General features: G+C 51.1%; 1 protein-coding gene across 5 annotated transcripts in view; it reads left to right on the forward strand.

Annotated features, from left to right (window-relative positions):
- LOC140396997 (calsenilin-like) overlaps nt 1–22,402 on the forward strand; it is a 64,592-nt gene that overhangs the window by 16,202 nt on the left and 25,988 nt on the right. The gene's annotated exons all lie outside the window — the stretch shown is intronic.

A 22,402-nucleotide genomic window follows, 5' to 3' on the forward strand; every position in this document is an offset into this window, starting at 1 on the left:
ATCCTGGGATTCCCTCCCTAACAGCACTGTGGGTGTACCTACGCCTCACGGACTGCAGCGGCTCCCTGGAACCAATCTGGTGAATCTCTCTCCGAAGCCTCTCGAGGACCCTCTCACATCCCTCCTAAAGTGTGGCGACGAGAACTGGACACAATGCTGTAGTTGGGGCCCAACTAGAGCTTTGCGAAGGTTCGGCCTAACTCCCAGGCTTTTGTGCTCAACGCCTCTACTTATGAACCACAAGGTCCCATATTCTTTGCTCATTACTCTCTCAATATGTCCGATTACCTTCAAAGGTGAATCGATGTACAAAAGGCAGCGATCCTAGCATTGACCCTCGGACAACATTCCTCCCCAACACCCTCCAGTCTGAGAGATTAGCATTGACCTTGGAGACCTCTGCTCCTTAAGCTCATTTTCTTGGAAATTAATAACCAGCCCGTCCATCGGATCTTAAGAACAGAATATCCAGGAACAGGAGTAGACCATTCTGCCCCTCAAGCCTCATTCTAAACTCCAGCGAGGATAGGCCTCAACTACTCAATCTCTCTTCAGAAGACAAGTCCTTCATCCCTGGAATCAATCTGGTGAACCTTCCCTGAACCACCTCAAATTAATTTACACCCTTCCTCAAATAAGGGGGACCGAAACTGTGTGAAGTACTTCAGATGCAGAAACGCCAAAGCATTGTAGCAACGCCTCCCGACTTTCATACTCTGTTCCTTTAGCGATGAATGCCAAAACTGCACTTGCCGTCCTTATTAGCTGCTGCGCCAGCTTACTGACTTCCTGTGCTTCATTCACTAAGGCACCCATCTCCCTCTGCACCGAAGCATTTTGAAATTTCTCTTCATTTATGTAAGTTGCCTTTGTATTCCTCCGCCCAAAATGGATGACTTCGCACTCTTCCATCTGGCTCTCTGTCAAACCCCTTCAGAGAACAGGGGCCTGCCTTTGACATCTTCATTGAGCGCTTTAGGACATGGACAGGCCTAAGGACAGGCAGGCTAATGGCCACTTAATTTGGGGGGAGCCACTCCATCCTCCTTTGCCCACTGTCAAAACCCGCCCACTGGCAAAAGGGGCAGGGCTACCAACTTCACCCCCTCCCAACACAATAAACTTGACAGAAATAGTACTGCATCAATGATTTCTTTTATTTATTTATAGGGTGTTGCCGTCCCCAGCTAGCCAAGCATTTATTGCCCATTCCTAATTGCCCTGCCCTGATGCTACCCAGCATCCCTATCATCACAGTGCAGCCCCCTAGCTCAGGGAATGGTTCAGCCCTCCCAGAATGCACCACTCCCAATGGCCAAGGGTTGGAACCTTTGAAGGCCCCAGGAGCCGTTTCTGAATTCATCTCGTCAAAACCAGTGGCGGGAAGGCAGCCAATGGGGCAACGGTGTTCTGGACGTCTAGGTATAGTTGTTAACCTGCCCTGCTGACTAACTGGGGGTGAGCTAATCGCACTTTTCCGAGTTAAAGGCTTGTCGTGACTGGGATCACAATGGACTCGTGGAGCAGATCGCTCTATGCGCCTCTCCTCTGAACCTTGTGACCTTTCCGTAGAAGCATTGATACCCTACATTGCAGAAGGAGGCCATTCGGCCCATTGAGTCTGCACCGACCCTCTGAAAGAGCTCCCTACCTAGTCCCACTCCCCTCTTCCTATCGCCGTAACTCCAGCTAACCTGCACATCTTTGGACACTAAAGGTCAATTGATCGCGGCCAATCCACCTAACCTGCACATCTTTGGACTGCGGGAGGAAACCGGAGCACCCGGAGGAAACCCACGCAGGCACGGGGAGGACGTGCAGACTCCGCACACAGACAGTCACCTGAGGCTGGAATCAAACCAGGGTCCCTGGCCCTGTGAGGCAGCCGTGCTAACCGCCGTACCACCGGGCCGGCTTTCGTCGGAGCTGGGCCGATTTACTTCCCCCCCCCCCCCCCCCCCCCGCATATCTGCGCTTCAGTGTGTCCCCTTTGACCCCTTACTATCGCCTGCCGTGACCCGAGGTCCCGTTGACATAATTGCTCCTGCCTTGAACGACATTTAAGGACGCAGATCGAGAGCGAGGCCTTGTGGGTGTTCCCCAGGCCTAACTGGTGACTTAGGGAGCTTTTGCGATGGATCTAAATTCATCAAGCCTTATAATTTATTGAACTGCCCAGCTAAAAGTGATATAAATCTGAAGCTTTATTAAATCGCTGACCAAGGTCAGCTCTCTTTCAGAATTACCCCAGCCGTCAGCAGCGTTCCAATTGCGGCTTTTCGAAACAGCCCAAATTTATTAGGAGCAGTGCATCGACTGAGGGCTCTATCCTGAAATATTAAACACGGCTGGATCAATACGAGGTTTTAGCCTGCTCGGAGACGTGCATTAGACAGACCAGGTGGCTATTGACCAGGCTTTTAATGGGGCCTGAAGGACTTAGGATATCGGCTGAGCTCATTTCCTTTTGCTGTTCTGCTGAGGGGGCCGTATCGCCCGAGCGGAAAGGCCTACGAAAGGAGCATCTTGGGACGTCAACCGTCATATGCCCTATCCCTCCGAATTAAGGCCTTTGGCTCACTTTAATTTCCCGGGATGTCGGCGTTGCGTTCTAGGCCCATCCTCAGGTTTGCACTGAGTGCTGAATTTGGTGCTTTTTGAGTGCGATAGTGAGAGTTTGGTGACCGAGGGAGTATAAGGCTTCATTTTTATCTAAAGTTTAGTCTTTCTTTTATTTAGTTAATTAACTTAAAAGTTGCTGTTTGGTTTAGAAGAAGGTGAATTTTCAATCAGCTTTAAACAGGCTTCTACTTCTAGGCACTTGCAGCTAGAGCTTGTTAATTAGTTAATTGGATTAGGCCAGTTTTTCAGAGGCTAGATTCACAGTATAAAAGTGATCCCCTACAGTGCAGACTTTGTTTGCACTGAGTGCTGAATTTGGTGCATTTGAGTGCGATAGTGAGAGTTTGGTGACCGAGGGAGTGCTGAATTTGGTGCATTTGAGTGCGATAGTGAGAGTTTGGTGACCGAGGGAGTGCTGAATTTGGTGCATTTGAGTGCGATAGTGAGAGTTTGGTGACCGAGGGAGTGCTGAATTTGGTGCATTTGAGTGCGATAGTGAGAGTTTGGTGACTGAGGGAGTTAGGTGAGGAGGGAGTAAGGTGCTCCTTTCATTTTGTTTCCGACATTTCCGCAAAGAGTGCGAAGAGAGCCAGGAGTTTACAGGAAGTGTAGCTGACTGGGAGCAGAGTCGGAGGGCGGAGATCTAGTTAGTCCACACAGCAGCTATATTCTTTAAGGTAAGAGGGGATGGAGGCTAGGCCAGTTGCATGCTCCTCCTGTAGGATGTGGGTGGTGAGGGATACCACCGGTGTCCCCACTGACTATACCTGCGGGAAGTGCACCCAACTTCAGCTCCTCAAAGACCGTGTTAGGGAACTGGAGCTGAAGCTGGATGAACTTCGGATCATCCGGGAGGCAGAGGGGGTGATTGAGAAGAGTTACAGGGAGGTAACCACACCCAAGGTACAGGACAAGAATAGCTGGGTTACAGTCAGGGGGAAAAAAACAAACAGGCAGACAGTGCAGGGATCCCTCGTGGCCGTTCCCCTTCAAAACAAGTATACCGTTTTGGATGCTGTTGGGGGGGATGACCTACCGGGGGAAGGCCCTAGCGGTCAGGTCTCTGGCACGGAGTCTGGCTCTGGGGCTCAGAAGGGAAGGGGGGAGAATAGAAAAGCAATAGTTGTAGGAGATTCAATGGTTAGGGGAATAGATAGGAGATTCTGTGGTCGCGAGCGAGACTCCCGGAAGGTATGTTGCCTCCCGGGTGCCAGGGCCAGGGATGTCTCGGATCGTGTCTTCAGGATCCTTAAGGGGGAGGGTGAGCAGCCAGAAGTCGTGGTGCACATTGGTACCAACGACATAGGTAGGAAAAGGGGTGTGGAGGTAATAAACAAGTTTAGGGAGTTAGGCTGGAAGTTGAAAGCCAGGACAGACAGAGTTGTCATCTCTGGTTTGTTGCCGGTGCCACGTGATAGCGAGGCTAGGAATAGGGAGAGAATGCAGTTGAACACGTGGCTGCAGGAATGGTGTAGGAGGGAGGGCTTCAGGTATTTGGATAATTGGAGCGCATTCTGGGGAAGGTGGGACCTGTACGAGCAGGACGGGTTGCATCTGAACCAGAGGGGCACCAATATCCTGTGAGGGAGGTTTGCTAGTACTCTTCGGGAGGGTTTAAACTAATTTGGCAGGGGAATGGGAACCGGATTTGTAGTCCAGCAACTAAGGTAGCCAATATTCAGGACGCCAAAGCATGTAATGAGGCAGTGGGGAAGGGAACACTGACAAAGGAGAGTATTTGCAGGCACGGAGATGGGTTGAAGTGTGTATACTTCAATGCAAGAAGCATCAGGAATAAGGTGGGTGAACTTAAGGCATGGATCGGTACTTGGGACTACGATGTGGTGGCCATCACGGAAACTTGGATAGAAGAGGGGCAGAAATGGTTGTTGGAGGTCCCTGGTTATAGATGTTTCAATAAGATTAGGGAGGGTGGTAAAATAGGTGGGGGGGTGGCATTATTAATTAGAGATAGTATAACAGCTGCAGAAAGGCAGTTCGAGGAGTATCACCCTATTGAGGTAGTATGGGTTGAAGTCAGAAATAGGAAAGGAGCAGTCACCTTGTTAGGAGTTTTCTATAGGCCCCCCAATAGTAACAGAGATGTGGAGGAACAGATTGGGAAACAGATTTTGGAAAGGTGCAGAAGTCATAGGGTAGTAGTCATGGGCGACTTTAACTTCCCAAATATTGAGTGGAAACTCTTTAGATCAAATAGTTTGGATGGGGTGGTGTTTGTGCAGTGTGTCCAGGAAGCTTTTCTAACACAGTATGTAGATTGTCCGACCAGAGGAGGGGCAATATTGGATTTAGTACTGGGTAATGAACCAGGGCAAGTGATAGATTTGTTAGTGGGGGAGCATTTTGGAGATAGTGACCACAATTCTGTGACTTTCACTTTAGTAATGGAGAGGGATAGGAACGTGCAACAGGGCAAGGTTTACAATTGGGGGAAGGGTAAATACGATGTTGTCAGACAAGAATTAAAGTGCATAAGTTGGGAACATAGGCTGGCAGGGAAGGACACAAGTGAAATGTGGAACTTGTTCAAGGAACAGGTGCTACGTGTCCTTGATATGTATGTCCCTGTCAGGCAGGGAAGAGATGGTCGAGTGAGGGAACCATGGTTGACAAGAGAGGTTGGATGTCTTGTTAAGAGGAAAAAGGTGACTTATGTAAGGCTGAGGAAACAAGGTTCAGACAGGGCATTGGAGGGATACAAGATAGCCAGGAGGGAACTGAAGAAAGGGATTAGGAGAGCTAAGAGAGGGCATGAACAATCTTTGGCGGGTAGGATCAAGGAAAGTCCCAAGGCCTTTTACACATATGTGAGAAATATGAGAATGACTAGAGCGAGGGTAGGTCCGATCAAGGACAGTAGCGGGAGATTGTGTATTGAGTCTGAAGAGATAGGAGAGGTCTTGAATGAGTATTTTTCTTCTGTATTTACAAATGAGAGGGGCGATATTGTTGGAGAGGACAGTGTGAAACAGATTGGTAAGCTCGAGGAAATACTTGTCAGGAAGGAAGATGTGTTGGGCATTTTGAAAAACTTGAGGATAGACAAGTCCCCCGGGCCTGACGGGATATATCCAAGGATTCTATGGGAAGCAAGAGATGAAATTGCAGAGCCGTTGGCAATGATCTTTTCGTCCTCACTGTCAACAGGGGTGGTACCAGGGGATTGGAGAGTGGCGAATGTCGTGCCCCTGTTCAAAAAAGGAACTAGGGATAACCCTGGGAATTACAGGCCAGTTAGTCTTACTTCGGTGGTAGGCAAAGTAATGGAAAGGGTACTGAAGGATAGGATTTCTGAGCATCTGGAAAGACACTGCTTGATTAGGGATAGTCAGCACGGATTTGTGAGGGGTAGGTCTTGCCTTACAAATCTTATTGAATTCTTTGAGGAGGTGACCAAGCATGTGGATGAAGGTAAAGCAGTGGATATAGTGTACATGGGTTTTAGTAAGGCATTTGATAAAGTTCCCCATGGTAGGCTTATGCAGAAAGTAAGGAGGCATGGGATAGTGGGAAATTTGGCCAGTTGGATAACGAACTGGCTAACCGATAGAAGTCAGAGAGTGGTGGTGGATGGCAAATATTCAGCCTGGATCCCAGTTACCAGTGGCGTACCGCAGGGATCAGTTCTGGGTCCTCTGCTGTTTGTGATTTTCATTAATGACTTGGATGAGGGAGTTGAAGGGTGGGTCAGTAAATTTGCAGACGATACGAAGATTGGTGGAGTTGTGGATAGTAAGGAGGGTTGTTGTCGGCTGCAAAGAGACATAGATAGGATGCAGAGCTGGGCTGAGAAGTGGCAGATGGAGTTTAACCCTGAAAAGTGTGAGGTTGTCCATTTTGGAAGGACAAATATGAATGCGGAATATAGGGTTAACGGTAGAGTTCTTGGCAATGTGGAGGAGCAGAGAGATCTTGGGGTCTATGTTCATATATCTTTGAAAGTTGCCACTCAAGTGGATAGAGCTGTGAAGAAGGCCTATGGTGTGCTCGCGTTCATTAACAGAGGGATTGAATTTAAGAGCCGTGAGGTGATGATGCAGCTGTACAAAACTTTGGTAAGGCCACATTTGGAGTACTGTGTACAGTTCTGGTCGCCTCATTTTAGGAAGGATGTGGAAGCTCTGGAAAAGGTGCAAAGAAGATTTACCAGGATGTTGCCTGGAATGGAGAGTAGGTCTTACGAGGAAAGGTTGAGGGTGCTAGGCCTTTTCTCATTAGAGCGGAGAAGGATGAGGGGCGACTTGATAGAGGTTTATAAGATGATCAGGGGAATAGATAGAGTAGACAGTCAGAGACTTTTTCCCCGGGTGGAACACACCATTACAAGGGGACATAAATTTAAGGTGAAAGGTGGAAGATATAGGAGGGATATCAGAGGTAGGTTCTTTACCCAGAGAGTAGTGGGGGCATGGAATGCACTGCCTGTGGAAGTAGTTGAGTCGGAAACATTAGGGACCTTCAAGCAGCTATTGGATAGGTACATGGATGACGGTAAAATTATATAGTGTAGATTTATTTGTTCTTAAGGGCAGCACGGTAGCATTGTGGATAGCGCAATTGCTTCACAGCTCCATGGTCCCAGGTTCGATTCCGGCTTGGGTCATTGTCTGTGCGGAGTCTGCACGTCCTCCCCGTGTCTGCGTGGGTTTCCTCCGGGTGCTCCGGTTTCCTCCCACAGTCCAAAGATGTGCGGGTTAGGTGAATTGGCCAATGATAAATTGCCCTTAATGTCCAAATTGCCCTTGGTGTTGGGTGGAGGTGTTGAGTTTGGGTATGGTGCTCTTTCCAAGAGCCGGTGCAGACTCAAAGGGCCGAATGGCCTCCTTCTGCACTGTAAATTCAATGATAATCTATGATTAATCTAGGACAAAGGTTCGGCACAACATCGTGGGCCGAAGGGCCTGTTCTGTGCTGTATTTTCTATGTTCTATGTTCTATCCCTCATTTCCCCTCGAGAAGGAAAGGTGGCGAGGCGCCCCCTTGAGCCCACTGCAGTCCATGCGGTCCGACCTCTCTCTCTCTGCAGTGGTTCGTGACCAGGGAACGGGCTTGTGACAGCCAGTTAAGAGTCAACCCCATATGCTATGGGGCCTGGAGTCATGTGTAGGCCAGACCGGGTAAGGACGGCATATTTCTTTCCCTAAAGGACATCAGTGAACCCGATGGGTTGTTCCGACAAAGGTAATGGTCATCATTACTGAGATTAGTGACGTGGTGGGATTTGAACCCAAAATCCCCCTGAGCCTGGACGCCTTGAATACCAGTCCACTGACATTAGCAGAGAACATTGACAAGGTACATCGATGATTCCATAAATAATCTGGACAAGATGCAGCAATGCCCCTTGCGCCAATCCATTCTGCCTAGTAGACAGCTGATTGGCATTGTATCCTCGGTCAGGGGAGATCCCCATCAAATGCAAGATCTAGAATGGAGCAGGTGAGATCTAATGAGGGTTAGACACAGAGTGAAGCTCCCTCTACACTGTCCCCATCAAACACTCCCAGGACAGGTACAGCACAGGGTTAGATACAGAGTAAAGCTCCCTCTACACTGTCCCCATCAAACACTCCCAGGACAGGTACAGCACGGAGTGAGATACAGAGTAAAGCTCCCTCTACACTGTCCCCATCAAACACTCCCAGGAAAGGTACAGCACGGGATTAGATACAGAGTAAAGCTCCCTCTAAACTGTCCCCATCAAACACTCCCAGGACAGGTACAGCACGGGGTTAGATACAGAGTAAAGCTCCCTCAACACTGTCCCCATCAAACACTCCCAGGACAGGTACAGCACGGGGTTAGATACAGAGTAAAGCTTCCTCTACAGTGTCCCCATCAAACACTCCCAGGACAGGTACAGCACGGGGTTAGATACAGAGTAAAGCTCCCTCTAAACTGTCCCCATCAAACACTCCCAGGACAGGCACAGCACGGGGTTAGATACAGAGTAAAGCTCCCGCTACACTGTCCCCATCAAACACTCCCAGAACAGGTACAGCACGGGGTTAGATACAGAGTAAAGCTTCCTCTACACTGTCCCCATCAAACACTCCCAGGACAGGTACAGCACGGGGTTAGATACAGAGTAAAGCACCCTCTAAACTGTCCCCATCAAACACTCCCAGACAGGTACAGCACGGAGTGAGATACAGAGTAACGCTCCCTCTACACTGTCCCCATCAAACACTCCCAGGACAGGTACAGCACAGGGTTAGATACAGAGTAAAGTTCCCTCTACACTGTCCCCATCAAACGCTCCCAGGACAGGTACAGCACGGGATTAGATACAGAGTAAAGCTCCCTCTACACTGTCCCCATCAAACACTCCCAGGAAAGGTACAGCACGGGATTAGATACAGAGTAAAGCTCCCTCTAAACTGTCCCCATCAAACACTCCCAGGACAGGTACAGCACGGAGTGAGATACAGAGTAAAGCTCCCTCTACACTGTCCCCATCAAACACTCCCAGGACAGGTACAGCACGGGGTTAGATACAGAGTGAAGCTCCCTCTACACTGTCCCCATCAAACACTCCCAGGACAGGTACAGCACGGGGTTAGATACAGAGTAAAGCTCCCTCAACACTGTCCCCATCAAACACTCCCAGGACAGGTACAGCACGGGGTTAGATACAGAGTAAAGCTCCCTCAACACTGTCCCCATCAAACACTCCCAGGACAGGTACAGCACGGGGTGAGATACAGAGTAAAGCTTCCTCTACACTGTCCCCATCAAACACTCCCAGGACAGGTACAGCACGGGGTTAGATACAGAGTAAGGTTCCCTCTAAACTGTCCCCATCAAACACTCCCAGGACAGGTACAGCACGGAGTGAGATACAGAGTAACGCTCCCTCTACACGGTCCCCATCAAACACTCCCAGGACAGGTACAGCACGGGGTTAGATACAGAGTAAAGCTCCCTCTACACTGTCCCCACCAAACACTCCCAAGACAGGTACTGCACGGGGTTAGATACAGAGTGAAGCTCCCTCTACACTGTCCCCATCAAACACTCCCAGGATAGGTACAGCACGGGGTTAGATACAGAGTTAAGCTCCCTCTACACTGTCCCCATCAAACACTCCAAAGACAGGTACAGCACGGGTTAGATACAGAGTAAAGCTCCATCTGCACTGTCCCCATCAAACACTCCCAGGACAGGTACTGCACGGGGTTAGATACAGAGTGAAGCTCCCTCTACACTGTCCCCATCAAACACTCCCAGGATAGGTACAGCACGGGGTTAGATACAGAGTAAAGCTCCCTCTACACTGTCCCCATCAAACACTCCAAAGACAGGTACAGCACGGGTTAGATACAGAGTAAAGGTCCCTCTACACTGTCCCCATCAAACACTCCCAGGACAGGTACTGCACGGGGTTAGATACAGAGTGAAGCTCCCTCTACACTGTCCCCATCAAACACTCCCAGGATAGGTACAGCACGGGGTTAGATACAGAGTAAAGCTCCCTCTACACTGTCCCCATCAAACACTCCAAAGACAGGTACAGCACGGGTTAGATACAGAGTAAAGCTCCCTCTGCACTGTCCCCATCAAACACTCCCAGGAGAGGTACAGCACGGGGTTAGATACAGAGTAAAGGTCCCTCTACACTGACCGCATCAAACACTCCCAGGACAGGTACAGCACGGGGTTAGATAAGGAGTAAAGCTCCCTCTACACTGTCCCCATAAACACTCCAAGGACAGGTACAGCACGGGGTTAGATACGGAGTAAAGCTCCCTCTTCACTGTCCCCATCAAACACTCCCAGGACAGGGACAGCACGGGGATAGATACAGAGTAAAGCTCCCTCTACACTGTCCCCATCAAACACTCCCAGGACAGTTACAGCACGGGGTTAGATACAGAGTGAAGCTCCCTCTACACTGTTCCCATCAAACACTCCCAGGACAGGTACAGCACGGAGTTAGATACAGAGTAAAGCTCCCTCTACACTGTCCCCATCAAACACGCCCAGGACAGGTACAGCACGGGGTGAGATACAGAGTAAAGCTCCCTCTACACTGTCCCCATCAAACACTCCCAGGACAGGTACAGCACGGGGGGAGATACAGAGTGAAGCTCCCTCTACACTGTTCCCATCAAACACTCCCAGGGCAGGTACAGCACAGGGTGAGATACAGAGTAAAGCTCCCTCTACACTGTCCCCATCAAATACTCCCAGGACAGGTACAGCACGGGGTTAGATACAGAGTAAAGCTCCCTCTACACTGTCCCATCAAACACTCCCAGGACAGGTACAGCACGGGGTTAGATACAGAGCAAAGCTCCCTCTACACTGTCCCATCAGACACTCCAAGGACAGGTACAGCACGGGGTTAGATACGGAGTAAAGCTCCCTCTTCACTGTCCCCATCAAACACTCCCAGGACAGGGACAGCACGGGGATAGATACAGAGTAAAGCTCCCTCTACACTGTCCCCATCAAACACTCCCAGGACAGGTACAGCACGGGGTTAGATACAGAGTAAAGCTCCCTCTACACTGTCCCCATCAAACACTCCCAGGACAGGTACAGCACGGGGTGAGATACAGAGTAAAGCTCCCTCTAACACTGTCCCCATCAAACACTCCCAGGACAGGTACAGCACGGGGTTAGATACAGAGTAAAGCTCCCTCTACACTGTCCCCATCAAACACTCCCAGGACAGGTACAGCACAGGGTTAGATACAGAGTAAAGCTCCCTCTACACTGTCCCCATCAAACACTCCCAGGACAGGTACAGCACAGGGTTAGATACAGAGTAAAGCTCCCTCTACACTGTCCCCATCAAACACTCCCAGGACAGGTACAGCACAGGGTTAGATACAGAGTAAAGCTCCCTCTACACTGTCCCCATCAAATACTCCCAGGACAGGTACAGCACGGGGTTAGATACAGAGTAAAGCTCCCTCTACACTGTCCCATCAAACACTCCCAGGACAGGTACAGCACGGGGTTAGATACAGAGCAAAGCTCCCTCTACACTGTCCCATCAAACACTCCCAGGACAGGTACAGCACGGGGTTAGATACAGAGTAAAGCTCCCTCTACACTGTCCCCATCAAACACTCCCAGGACAGGTACAGCACGGGGTTAGATACAGAGCAAAGCTCCCTCTACACTGTCCCATCAAACACTCCCAGGACAGGTACAGCACGGGGTTAGATACAGAGTAAAGCTCCCTCTACACTGTCCCATCAAACACTCCAAGGACAGGTACAGCACGGGGTTAGATACGGAGTAAAGCTCCCTCTTCACTGTCCCCATCAAACACTCCCAGGACAGGTACAGCACAGGGTTAGATACAGAGTAAAGCTCCCTCTACACTGTCCCCATCAAACACTCCCAGGACAGGTACAGCACAGGGTTAGATACAGAGTAAAGCTCCCTCTACACTGTCCCCACCAAACACTCCCAGGACAGGTACAGCACGGGGTTAGATACAGAGTAAAGCTCCCTCTACACTGTCCCCATCAAACACTCCCAGGACAGGTACAGCACGGGGTGAGATACAGAGTAAAGCTCCCTCTACACTGTCCCCATTAAACACTCCCAGGACAGGTACAGTACGGGGTTAGATACAGAGTAAAGCTCCCTCTACACTGTCCCCATCAAACACTCCCAGGACAGGTACAGCACGGGGTGAGATACAGAGTAAAGCTCCCTCTACACTGTCCCCATCAAACACTCCCAGGACAGGTACAGCACGGGGTGAGATACAGAGTAAAGCTCCCTCTACACTGTCCCCATCAAACACTCCCAGGACAGGGACAGCACGGGGTTAGATACAGAGTAAAGCTCCCTCTACAGTGTCCCCATCAAACACTCCCAGGACAGGTACAGCACGGGGTTGATACAGAATAAAGCTCCCTCTACACTGTCCCCATCAAACACTCCCAGGACAGGTACAGCACGGGGTTAGATACAGAATAAAGCTCCCTCTACACTGTCCCCATCAAACACTCCCAGGACAGGTACAGCACGGGGTGAGATACAGAGTAAAGCTCCCTCTACACTGTCCCCATTAAACACTCCCAGGACAGGTACAGTACGGGGTTAGATACAGAGTAAAGCTCCCTCTACACTGTCCCCATCAAACACTCCCAGGACAGGTACAGCACGGGGTGAGATACAGAGTAAAGCTCCCTCTACACTGTCCCCATCAAACACTCCCAGGACAGGTACAGCACAGGGTTAGATACAGAGTAAAGCTCCCTCTACACTGTCCCCATCAAACACTCCCAGGACAGGTACAGCACAGGGTTAGATACAGAGTAAAGCTCCCTCTACACTGTCCCCATCAAACACTCCCAGGACAGGTACAGCACAGGGTTAGATACAGAGTAAAGCTCCCTCTACACTGTCCCCATCAAATACTCCCAGGACAGGTACAGCACGGGGTTAGATACAGAGTAAAGCTCCCTCTACACTGTCCCATCAAACACTCCCAGGACAGGTACAGCACGGGGTTAGATACAGAGCAAAGCTCCCTCTACACTGTCCCATCAAACACTCCCAGGACAGGTACAGCACGGGGTTAGATACAGAGTAAAGCTCCCTCTACACTGTCCCCATCAAACACTCCCAGGACAGGTACAGCACGGGGTTAGATACAGAGCAAAGCTCCCTCTACACTGTCCCATCAAACACTCCCAGGACAGGTACAGCACGGGGTTAGATACAGAGTAAAGCTCCCTCTACACTGTCCCATCAAACACTCCAAGGACAGGTACAGCACGGGGTTAGGTACGGAGTAAAGCTCCCTCTTCACTGTCCCCATCAAACACTCCCAGGACAGGTACAGCACAGGGTTAGATACAGAGTAAAGCTCCCTCTACACTGTCCCCATCAAACACTCCCAGGACAGGTACAGCACAGGGTTAGATACAGAGTAAAGCTCCCTCTACACTGTCCCCACCAAACACTCCCAGGACAGGTACAGCACGGGGTTAGATACAGAGTAAAGCTCCCTCTACACTGTCCCCATCAAACACTCCCAGGACAGGTACAGCACGGGGTGAGATACAGAGTAAAGCTCCCTCTACACTGTCCCCATTAAACACTCCCAGGACAGGTACAGTACGGGGTTAGATACAGAGTAAAGCTCCCTCTACACTGTCCCCATCAAACACTCCCAGGACAGGTACAGCACGGGGTGAGATACAGAGTAAAGCTCCCTCTACACTGTCCCCATCAAACACTCCCAGGACAGGTACAGCACGGGGTGAGATACAGAGTAAAGCTCCCTCTACACTGTCCCCATCAAACACTCCCAGGACAGGGACAGCACGGGGTTAGATACAGAGTAAAGCTCCCTCTACACTGTCCCCATCAAACACTCCCAGGACAGGTACAGCACGGGGTTGATACAGAATAAAGCTCCCTCTACACTGTCCCCATCAAACACTCCCAGGACAGGTACAGCACGGGGTTAGATACAGAATAAAGCTCCCTCTACACTGTCCCCATCAAACACTCCCAGGACAGGTACAGCACGGGGTGAGATACAGAGTAAAGCTCCCTCTACACTGTCCCCATTAAACACTCCCAGGACAGGTACAGTACGGGGTTAGACACAGAGTAAATCTCCCTCTACACTGTCCCCATCAAACACTCCCAGGACAGGTACAGCACGGGGTGAGATACAGAGTAAAGCTCCCTCTACACTGTCCCCATCAAACACTCCCAGGACAGGTACAGCACGGGGTGAGATACAGAGTAAAGCTCCCTCTACACTGTCCCCATCAAACACTCCCAGGACAGGGACAGCACGGGGTTAGATACAGAGTAAAGCTCCCTCTACACTGTCCCCATCAAACACTCCCAGGACAGGTACAGCACGGGGTTGATACAGAATAAAGCTCCCTCTACACTGTCCCCATCAAACACTCCCAGGACAGGTACAGCACGGGGTTAGATACAGAATAAAGCTCCCTCTACACTGTCCCCATCAAACACTCCCAGGACAGGTATAGCACGGGGTGAGATACAGAGTAAAGCTCCCTCTACACTGTCCCCATTAAACACTCCCAGGACAGGTACAGTACGGGGTTAGATACAGAGTAAAGCTCCCTCTACACTGTCCCCATCAAACACTCCCAGGACAGGTACAGCACGGGGTGAGATACAGAGTAAAGCTCCCTCTACACTGTCCCCATCAAACACTCCCAGGACAGGTACAGCACGGGGTGAGATACAGAGTAAAGCTCCCTCTACACTGTCCCCATCAAACACTCCCAGGACAGGGACAGCACGGGGTTAGATACAGAGTAAAGCTCCCTCTACAGTGTCCCCATCAAACACTCCCAGGACAGGTATAGCACGGGGTTGATACAGAATAAAGCTCCCTCTACACTGTCCCCATCAAACACTCCCAGGACAGGTACAGCACGGGGTTAGATACAGAATAAAGCTCCCTCTACACTGTCCCCATCAAACACTCCCAGGACAGGTACAGCACGGGGTGAGATACAGAGTAAAGCTCCCTCTACACTGTCCCCATTAAACACTCCCAGGACAGGTACAGTACGGTGTTAGATACAGAGTAAAGCTCCCTCTACACTGTCCCCATCAAACACTCCCAGGACAGGTACAGCACGGGGTGAGATACAGAGTAAAGCTCCCTCTACACTGTCCCCATCAAACACTCCCAGGACAGGTACAGCACAGGGTTAGATACAGAGTAAAGCTCCCTCTACACTGTCCCCATCAAACACTCCCAGGACAGGTACAGCACAGGGTTAGATACAGAGTAAAGCTCCCTCTACACTGTCCCCATCAAACACTCCCAGGACAGGTACAGCACAGGGTTAGATACAGAGTAAAGCTCCCTCTACACTGTCCCCATCAAATACTCCCAGGACAGGTACAGCACGGGGTTAGATACAGAGTAAAGCTCCCTCTACACTGTCCCATCAAACACTCCCAGGACAGGTACAGCACGGGGTTAGATACAGAGCAAAGCTCCCTCTACACTGTCCCATCAAACACTCCCAGGACAGGTACAGCACGGGGTTAGATACAGAGTAAAGCTCCCTCTACACTGTCCCCATCAAACACTCCCAGGACAGGTACAGCACGGGGTTAGATACAGAGCAAAGCTCCCTCTACACTGTCCCATCAAACACTCCCAGGACAGGTACAGCACGGGGTTAGATACAGAGTAAAGCTCCCTCTACACTGTCCCATCAAACACTCCAAGGACAGGTACAGCACGGGGTTAGATACGGAGTAAAGCTCCCTCTTCACTGTCCCCATCAAACACTCCCAGGACAGGTACAGCACAGGGTTAGATACAGAGTAAAGCTCCCTCTACACTGTCCCCATCAAACACTCCCAGGACAGGTACAGCACAGGGTTAGATACAGAGTAAAGCTCCCTCTACACTGTCCCCACCAAACACTCCCAGGACAGGTACAGCACGGGGTTAGATACAGAGTAAAGCTCCCTCTACACTGTCCCCATCAAACACTCCCAGGACAGGTACAGCACGGGGTGAGATACAGAGTAAAGCTCCCTCTACACTGTCCCCATTAAACACTCCCAGGACAGGTACAGTACGGGGTTAGATACAGAGTAAAGCTCCCTCTACACTGTCCCCATCAAACACTCCCAGGACAGGTACAGCACGGGGTGAGATACAGAGTAAAGCTCCCTCTACACTGTCCCCATCAAACACTCCCAGGACAGGTACAGCACGGGGTGAGATACAGAGTAAAGCTCCCTCTACACTGTCCCCATCAAACACTCCCAGGACAGGGACAGCACGGGGTTAGATACAGAGTAAAGCTCCCTCTACACTGTCCCCATCAAACACTCCCAGGACAGGTACAGCACGGGGTTGATACAGAATAAAGCTCCCTCTACACTGTCCCCATCAAACACTCCCAGGACAGGTACAGCACGGGGTTAGATACAGAATAAAGCTCCCTCTACACTGTCCCCATCAAACACTCCCAGGACAGGTACAGCACGGGGTGAGATACAGAGTAAAGCTCCCTCTACACTGTCCCCATTAAACACTCCCAGGACAGGTACAGTACGGGGTTAGATACAGAGTAAAGCTCCCTCTACACTGTCCCCATCAAACACTCCCAGGACAGGTACTGCACGGGGTTAGATACAGAGTAAAGCTCCGTCTACACTGTCCCCATCAAACACTCCCAGGACAGGTACAGCACGGGGTTGATACAGAATAAAGCTCCCTCTACACTGTCCCCATCAAACACTCCCAGGACAGGTACAGCACGGGGTTAGATACAGAATAAAGCTCCCTCTACACTGTCCCCATCAAACACTCCCAGGACAGGTACAGCACGGGGTGAGATACAGAGTAAAGCTCCCTCTACACTGTCCCCATTAAACACTCCCAGGACAGGTACAGTACGGGGTTAGATACAGAGTAAAGCTCCCTCTACACTGTCCCCATCAAACACTCCCAGGACAGGTACAGCACGGGGTGAGATACAGAGTAAAGCTCCCTCTACACTGTCCCCATCAAACACTCCCAGGACAGGTACAGCACAGGGTTAGATACAGAGTAAAGCTCCCTCTACACTGTCCCATCAAACACTCCCAGGACAGGTACAGCACGGGGTTAGATACAGAGTAAAGCTCCCTCTACACTGTCCCCATCAAACACTCCCAGGACAGGTACAGCACGGGGTTAGATACAGAGCAAAGCTCCCTCTACACTGTCCCATCAAACACTCCCAGGACAGGTACAGCACGGGGTTAGATACAGAGTAAAGCTCCCTCTACACTGTCCCATCAAACACTCCAAGGACAGGTACAGCACGGGGTTAGATACGGAGTAAAGCTCCCTCTTCACTGTCCCCATCAAACACTCCCAGGACAGGTACAGCACAGGGTTAGATACAGAGTAAAGCTCCCTCTACACTTCCCCATCAAACACTCCCAGGACAGGTACAGCACAGGGTTAGATACAGAGTAAAGCTCCCTCTACACTGTCCCCATCAAACACTCCCAGGACAGGTACAGCACGGGGTGAGATACAGAGTAAAGCTCCCTCTACACTGTCCCCATTAAACACTCCCAGGACAGGTACAGTACGGGGTTAGATACAGAGTAAAGCTCCCTCTACACTGTCCCCATCAAACACTCCCAGGACAGGTACAGCACGGGGTGAGATACAGAGTAAAGCTCCCTCTACACTGTCCCCATCAAACACTCCCAGGACAGGTACAGCACGGGGTGAGATACAGAGTAAAGCTCCCTCTACACTGTCCCCATCAAACACTCCCAGGACAGGGACAGCACGGGGTTAGATACAGAGTAAAGCTCCCTCTACACTGTCCCCATCAAACACTCCCAGGACAGGTACAGCACGGGGTTGATACAGAATAAAGCTCCCTCTACACTGTCCCCATCAAACACTCCCAGGACAGGTACAGCACGGGGTTAGATACAGAATAAAGCTCCCTCTACACTGTCCCCATCAAACACTCCCAGGACAGGTACAGCACGGGGTGAGATACAGAGTAAAGCTCCCTCTACACTGTCCCCATTAAACACTCCCAGGACAGGTACAGTACGGGGTTAGATACAGAGTAAAGCTCCCTCTACACTGTCCCCATCAAACACTCCCAGGACAGGTACAGCACGGGGTGAGATACAGAGTAAAGCTCCCTCTACACTGTCCCCATCAAACACTCCCAGGACAGGTACAGCACGGGGTGAGATACAGAGTAAAGCTCCCTCTACACTGTCCCCATCAAACACTCCCAGGACAGGGACAGCACGGGGTTAGATACAGAGTAAAGCTCCCTCTACACTGTCCCCATCAAACACTCCCAGGACAGGTACAGCACGGGGTTGATACAGAATAAAGCTCCCTCTACACTGTCCCCATCAAACACTCCCAGGACAGGTACAGCACGGGGTTAGATACAGAATAAAGCTCCCTCTACACTGTCCCCATCAAACACTCCCAGGACAGGTACAGCACGGGGTTAGATACAGAGTAAAGCTCCCTCTACACTGTCCCCATCAAACACTCCCAGGACAGGTACAGCACGGGGTGAGATACAGAGTAAAGCTCCCTCTACACTGTCCCCATCAAACACTCCCAGGACAGGGACAGCACGGGGTTAGATACAGAGTAAAGCTCCCTCTACACTGTCCCCATCAAACACTCCCAGGACAGGTACAGCACGGGGTTGATACAGAATAAAGCTCCCTCTACACTGTCCCCATCAAACACTCCCAGGACAGGTACAGCACGGGGTTAGATACAGAGTAAAGCTCCCTCTACACTGTCCCCATCAAACACTCCCAGGACAGGTACAGCACGGGGTTAGATACAGAGTAAAGCTCCCTCTACACTGTCCCCATCAAACACTCCCAGGACAGGTACAGCACGGGGTGAGATACAGAGTAAAGCTCCCTCTACACTGTCCCCATCAAACACTCCCAGGACAGGGACAGCACGGGGTTAGATACAGAGTAAAGCTCCCTCTACACTGTCCCCATCAAACACTCCCAGGACAGGTACAGCACGGGGTTGATACAGAATAAAGCTCCCTCTACACTGTCCCCATCAAACACTCCCAGGACAGGTACAGCACGGGGTTAGATACAGAGTAAAGCTCCCTCTACACTGTCCCCATCAAACACTCCCAGGACAGGTACAGCACGGGGTTAGATACAGAGTAAAGCTCCCTCTACACTGTCCCCATCAAACACTCCCAGGACAGGTACAGCACGGGGTTAGATACAGAGTAAAGCTCCCTCAACACTGTCCCCATCAAACACTCCCAGGACAGGTACAGCACGGGGTTAGATACAGAGTAAAGCTCCCTCTACACTGTCTCCATCAAACACTCCCAGGACAGGTACAGCACGGGGTTAGATACAGAGTAAAGCTCCCTCTACACTGTCTCCATCAAACACTCCCAGGACAGGTACAGCACGGGGTTAGATACAGAGTAAAGCTCCCTCTACACTGTCCCCATCAAACACTCCCAGGACAGGTACAGCACAGGGTGAGATACAGAGTAAAGCTCCCTCTACACTGTACCCAGCAAACTCTGCAGTCCTGCCACATCCAGTCGTGAATGGTGGTGGACAATTAACCCACTCACTGGAGGAGGAGGTTCCAGAAACATCTCCATCCTCAGTGATGGAGGAGCACAAGCCTGGGGCATTTACAATCTTCAGCCAGAAATACCGAGAGGACGGTCCACCTCGGTCTGCTCCGGAGGACCACAGCATCACAGATGTCACGTGATATCAAGAAACGGCTGAAGATGCTACAAAGGCTATGTGCCCTGACAATATCCCGGCAATTAGCAGCACCCCTAGCCAAGCTGTCCCAGTACACCTACACACTGGTATGGAATTATAGAAGAGAATCATAGAATCTCTTCTTGCAGAAGGAGGCCGTTTGGCCCATCGAGTCTGCGCTGATCCTCTGGAGAGCATCCTACCTTGGCCCACTCCTCCACCCTATCAGCACAGTTGCTTCACAGCGCCAGGGTCCCGGGTTCGATTCCCGGCTTGGGTCACTGTCTGTGCGGAGTCTGCACGTTCTCCCCGTGTGTGCGTGGGTTTCCTCCGGGTGCTCCGGTTTCCTCCCACAGTCCAAAGATGTGCAGGTTAGGTGGATTGGCCGTGATCAATTACCCTTTGTGTCCAAAAAGGTTGGGTGGGGTTACTGGGTTACCGGGATAGGATGGAGGCGTGGGCTTGGGTAGGGTGCTCTTTCCAAGGGCCGGTGCAGACTCGATGGGCTGAATGGCCTCCTTCTGCACTGTAAATTCTATAAATCCCCGTAACCCCACCTAACCAGTACCTCCTTGGCTGTGACTGGTTACAACGACTCCACCTGGACTGGCAACAAATCTTCCGGATCGGCACTGCTGGTTTGTCCTTCGTCCTCGGAAAGTATCCACGCGTTTCCCGGGACATCCCGGGAAAGATAAAGGGAGCTATGCCTAAAATCCTTGTCGAAACAGAATCCCAGTCCAAATATCTTAAGCGTTTGTCCGGTCCCATGCGCCCTGCTGTGGAAGGTGGTTGACGAGCTGAGAACCGAGGCATCATATGCCCCAGTCCAGTTTGCAGAGTGGGCAGCACCCGTGGGTCCTGTGCTGAAGCCAGGCAAGTCTCTGTGTGGTGCCTATAAAATGATCGTAAACAGGGCCTCTCACCTGGACATGTACCCCATGTCATGCATAGAGGACTGGTATGCAAAGCTAGCTGAGGCCACTCCTTCATGAACCTGGACATGAGCCACGCATACCTCTAGCTGGAGTTAGACACATCGTCTATAAAATACATAACCGTCAACATCCATAGGGGGTGCGAGTACACCCGGCTTCATCGGTGTGTGCGATTTTCCAGTGGGTGATGGGAAACATCCTCAGGGGGCACCCCAGGGAGGCTGTCTACCTGGACGATGTACTTATCACCTGCGCAACCTAGAAGAGATCTTCCGATGGTTTTCCGACCTGGGTGTCCAGCTGAAAAGGGGGCAAGTGCGTATTCCAGGCAAAGAGGTCAAATATTTGGGATATCGCCTCGATAAGCATGGGTCGCACACAGTGGAGGAAAAGTGTCCGGGTCATCAAGGGAGCCCTGGCAACTGAGACCGCGACAGAGCTGAGGGCGTTCCTGGGACTTGTCAGCTATTATGGGAAGTTTATCCCGAACTTGGCGACCTTGTTGGACCCTCCTCGCGCGCTCCCACATAAGAACCGGAAATGGGCGCGGGAAACGCCACGACAGGAAGCAGGGTGAAGTGACAAGGTGTTAGCTTCAAAATCATTAACCCGTTACGACTCGGCGAAGCCTCTCTCCACATGGCTTTGGGGCAGTGGTGACCCATTGGTGGGCCGATGGGACGGATAGGCCTAGGCGTCCAGGAGCCTGCCCGACGGGGAGCGCCATTTTGCGCAGATTGATAAAGGAGGTCTGTCCGTGATTTTTGTGGTCAAGAAATTCCATCAGTACATCTACAGGGCTCATTTTACCGTAAGCAAGAACCATAAGCCCCTGCTCGGCCTAGTCAAGGATAAATTGATACCGTTGATAGATTCAGCTAGGATTCAACGGTGCTGTTGGCAGCGAACAAATACACATTCAAATTATCGTCCAGGCGCACAGATTGCACACGCGGATGCCCTTAGCTGACTCCTGCTGCCTGTAAGCCCCCCTCATCCCCGTCAGTAGCAGGTGAAGTCGTGCTAGCGTTATACTTTATGGTTGCGTTACCCGTCACTTCTGAAATCCACGCGAGGACCCAAAAGAACCCAGCGTTGGCAGAACTGTGCCAAGTCGTCTCACGTGGCGGATTGTAGGGGAAGATCCCAGAGGAATTATACGACAAAACAGCAGGGGCTCAGGGTGGAGGACAGCATCGTGCTCTGGGGAGGCGGGACTTGCGTAGCGGACGCCCGGGGGGGGGGGATCCTCAAATGAACATGCTCGCCAGGAGTTACATGCGGTGGCGGGAGCCTGGGTGCATTTGTTCGTTGACTTCGCCAGGACCATCTTGGGGGCCAAGCTTTCTGCTCCTGACCGACTCCCACTCAAAGTGGACGGACGTGAAACGGATATCTTCCACCATTTTACAGTAAGTTTGCGAATGACACCAAAGTTGGTGGAGTGGCAGATAGTGCTGAGGATTGTCAGAGGAGACAGCGGGACATAGATAGGTTGGAGACTTGGGCAGAGAAACGGCAAATGCAGTTTAACCCGGACAAATGTGAGGCAATGCATTTTGGCA

This window comes from Scyliorhinus torazame, chromosome 20, assembly GCF_047496885.1.
Source record: "Scyliorhinus torazame isolate Kashiwa2021f chromosome 20, sScyTor2.1, whole genome shotgun sequence".
Lineage (NCBI taxonomy): Eukaryota > Metazoa > Chordata > Chondrichthyes > Carcharhiniformes > Scyliorhinidae > Scyliorhinus > Scyliorhinus torazame.